The sequence below is a fragment of the Diaphorina citri genome, unplaced genomic scaffold, assembly GCF_000475195.1.
Source record: "Diaphorina citri unplaced genomic scaffold, Diaci psyllid genome assembly version 1.1 scaffold1861, whole genome shotgun sequence".
Classification (NCBI taxonomy): Eukaryota; Metazoa; Arthropoda; class Insecta; order Hemiptera; family Psyllidae; genus Diaphorina; species Diaphorina citri.
In genome coordinates, this window is record NW_007379287.1 from 32,143 (window position 1) to 36,403 (window position 4,261).

At 36.3% G+C, this 4,261-nt stretch overlaps 1 long non-coding RNA gene across 1 annotated transcript; it reads right to left on the minus strand.

Annotated features, from left to right (window-relative positions):
- Positions 1-2,065: 2,065 nt before the first annotated feature.
- LOC113470830 lies at positions 2,066-3,005 on the minus strand. The gene is made up of 2 exons (XR_003393743.1): positions 2,623-3,005; positions 2,066-2,242 (listed from the first exon to the last, which is right to left on the minus strand). It is a non-coding gene; the product is annotated as an uncharacterized LOC113470830 (long non-coding RNA).
- Between the last annotated feature and the right edge of the window lie 1,256 nt (positions 3,006-4,261).

The following is a 4,261-nucleotide window of genomic DNA, read 5'->3' on the forward strand; positions in this document are numbered from 1 at the left end:
CTGGTGTGAACATCACACGACTTTCCTCGTCCTGTTCGGCGGAATCCGAGAATCCACCGAAAAGCCGCCAAAATGCCGCCAACTGTTGCATCGATCTGAACCAAGTTTCTCGTTGCATCCTTGTCACATTTGACGACTACATACCAAATTTCAAGTCTCTAGCTCTTACCGTTCTTGAGATGTTTTGTCTACAGACACACGGACCAATTGCTCAATTGGATTCAGACTCTAGGGACCTCAAAACGTGTTTTGGCACACAAAAATGACCACCGAAAATTTTGTCGAATACATTACTCCCCTTCCTATAGGATAAGGAAAGTAAGTAGTATGTTTGGATAACAATAGATTAGATCACTGTTTTCGAAGAAAGGAATTTCTATTATTTATATTGTTTGTAACCCAACACCAGCCTAGAAAGAGAGAAGGGAATTCAGCCATTGATATAAATGAAAAGGAAATGGAATCCACCTACAATTAATATAAAAGAGAAACTTCCTTCCGTTTCTGATTTTCAACAGTCCCGCGGGACTTCCAAATGAGAAACGTTGTTTATTCAGCAGACGCTCGATATAACGAATCTCTCTACGAAAAAATCCGTTTCCCCTCCTCCAGAATACGTTATAAACACCGCAAGGAAAACTCGTTATAACTAATCAGCTTCTCCGTTGAATTTCGTTGTATGTAGGTTCTACTAATTCCAGGACTGTTTTTGGTGGGGTGGGGGTTTGCTCCGAAAAACAGTAATATTTTGAAAATATTGGCCTAATATTTTGAGCATACCCCTCTTCTATAAGCCATTGTTCGGATTCTCACCTCTCCCCCCCCCCCCCCCTGAAATCCAAGATAAGTCCTTTTCCCCTCTTCCTCCTCCTCCTCCTTCTCTTTCTCTTTCTCCTCCTCCTCCTATTTCCTCCTTTTAATATTCACTTTTCTCTTTATTCTCCTGTCTCCTACTTCCCCCTCTTCCTCCTCCTCCTTCTCTTTCTCTTTCTCCTCCTCCTCCTATTTCCTCCTTTTAATATTCACTTTTCTCTTTATTCTCCTGTCTCCTACTTTTCCTCCTTAATTTCCTCTTCCTTCTTCGTCTCCTTTTTCATTTCTTTATCTTCTTTCTCTTGTTCTTATCCTCTTTGCTTCTTCTCCTTATTATTAGGTATTCTGTTCTTTCTTCGTTTCTAGTTGTTCTTCTAAAAATACTGACAGCAGTCAAACCTTATCTTCCTGATATTGAAATTATTTAATTAAAATTTTCTTCCAAAAGTTTTGATTGGGAAGAAGGGGATACTTCTTCTGACTTTGGAAAAGAATTCAATGACTTTCTAATTCCCTCAGTTTCGCAACTAAAAATTAAAAGTTGAAACTAATTAATATCCCACAGTTAGAACTTTTCAGCTTCTCTTTAATAAGTCTGTAGATAATCCATTTCTATGCTGGGTAACAAGCTGTATAAATACAACCTACTTACCACAAAATCTATTTTTATGTGAATACTTTTCTTACAGAGCCCGCGCCTTTTCAAGAAGAAGAATAAAAAAAAGAACTCTTCTTGTCAATTTTCTTATCACTGTCTGCAGGAAAATACTGACAGCAGTCAAACCTTATCTTCCTGATATTGAAATTATTTAATTAAAATTTTATTCCAAAAGTTTTGATTGGGAAGAAGGGGATACTTCTTCTGACTTTGGAAAAAAATTCAACGACTTTCTATTTCCCTCAGTTTCGCAACTAAAAATTAAAAGTTGAAACTAATTAATATCCCACAGTTAGAACTTTTCAGCTTCTCTTTAATAATATGAAGTAATTACTTGCAGACTTTTCTGAATAATAAATATGTATTTTTATTTCAAAACATAAAAGAAAAAAAATCATTAAAGTGAAAGTTGTTAGGTAATGTTCCCAACACACTTGCAGCATTGATCATAATTTATTAGAAAAAAAAATCCCAGAACAATAAAACAACAAAGTTGATTTTATTATAAGGTAATACAATATAGGATAAAGATTATATTGGTAAAATTTGTACAAAATTTTGTTCGTAAAATAAGAGAAAACTTAGTGGGGTTCTCCATGAAAATATATTTACAGGTGAAGAAAAAGAAACCCCGAAGACCCTAATGATAGGTAGCTATAGCTAATAGCTATGTATATTTTTCAGAGAACTGCAGAGCTTGCTCAGAAAAAGGGCAATGGAGTTAGAAAATCAGCAAAATTTCACTGTGCGCTCCCCAAAGTCCACTCTTACCTCTCCAGATAGCGGTAATGTTCCCAACACACTTGCAGCATTGTGCATTGATCATAATTTATTAGAAAAAAAAATCCCAGAACAATAAAACAACAAAGTTGATTTTATTATAGGTAGGTACCTAATACTATATAGGATAAAGGTTATATTGGTAAAATTTGTACAAAATTTTGTTCGTAAAATAAGAGAAAACTTAGTGGGGTTCTCCATGAAAAAATATTTACAGGTGAAGAAAAAGAAACCCCGACCCTAATGATAGGTAGCCATAGCTAATAGCTATGTATATTTTTCAGAGAACTGCAGAACTTGCTCAGAAAAAGGGCAATGGAGTTAGAAAATCAGCAAAATTTCACTGTGCGCTCCCCAAAGTCCACTCTTACCTCTCCAGATAGCACTCTAGTTATACCAAATTTAATTAAAATTGGAACTCACTTCATTAAATCAAAAATCTCTTTAATCGACTGTTCATAGATTCTGAACATTTCGTCAGTTTTGAAACAGCCTTTGATTTCTCAAGTTCTTTCTCACATCTGATCTTCTTATGGACTTACAGTGGATAGTCTGGATGGAATGAGACCAAACGACTTTCTAGCTTTCTACGACTGTCGAAATCGATGCATGAACTTGGGCCTGGTTTCGTAGTTTGTAAAATAGAAATCAGGGGAGGCCTCAGCTTTCTTGTTGGTGGGAAGTTCGCCCTCCTTGCACGTCAGCCAGTAAGTGTCCAGAACTCCCTTCCCCTGAAAATGAAAGGGATTTTATGTAAAGTGGGAAATATGTTTTCCCACCGTTAATGTGTTAATGTGAAAGTCTTTCCACTTTTAATGGGATTCAGTCATTCCCCTCCTTATTTATTTATGTGTTGAAATGTTTCTCTCTCTCTCTCTCTCTCTCTCTCTCTCTCTCTCTTTCCCTCCCTCTCTCTTTCTTTCTTTCCCTCTTTTTGACTTTAACTTGTATTCAAAATTCCACTTGTACCTACCTATAGAGTAACTTCTGGGTTCGTAGGTACATTGGTATTTCCATGACGACACTACTGTTAATATCATGCTATCATAATTGCATCTGGAGGGTAAAAGAGCTAACAGGAAATGAGTTTGTTTGGTAAAATTAGTTTTTTTTACATGGTTTTACTTAACTTGTTTCAGTCTGTTCTCTTTTTTTACAGGAAATAGGTATTTAGTTGTCTGTTGACTGCAGAACAGTCAGGTTCCAACATAATGAGATTAGACGTAACTCTTCCCTACTGAACACATTATTACAAACTTCCCCTTTTTCCCTCCAATTTTCTCCTCCTGCTTCTTCTCTTCCTCCTCCTCTTCCTCTTTTTCCCCTCTTCCTCCTCCTTCTCTTTCTCTTTCTCCTCCTTCTCCTATTTCCTCCTTTTAATATTCACTTTTCTCTTTATTCTCCTGTCTTCTCCTTTTCCTCCTTAATTTCCTCTTCCTTATTCGTCTCCTTTTTCATTTCTTTCTTATCTTCTTTCTCTTGTTCTTATCCTCTTTGCTTCTTCTCCTTATTATTAGGTATTCTGTTCTTTCTTCGTTTCTAGTTGTTCTTCTAATCCTCTTCATCTTTTTTCTTCCTTTTTCTCGTCGCAATCCTTTGTTACTTTCCTTATCCTATAGGAAGGAAAGTAATGTAATCGGGTCAAATTTTCGATGGCCAGTTTTTGGTGCCAAAACACGTTTTGAGGTCCCTAGAGCCTAAATACAAAGTTTCAGTCATTGGTCCGTGTGTGTGTCTGTCTGTAAACAAAATATCTCGTGAACGGTAAGAGCTAGAGACTTGAAATTTGGTATGCAACTGTCAAATCTGGCGGCATTTTACCGCTTTTTGGCGGTTTTTGGTGTAATTCAATAATATCTCGGGAATGGTATGAAAAAAAAAATTGGTTACTTCTATCTAGCAATCTAATTTGTTAACTCTTAATAGAGATAGGTACTCGCACTTTATGAAACTTGAAACTGCTTTCAATTTCCCCCCTCAGTGGTTACTTGAAAAAAATCTCTAATCCTA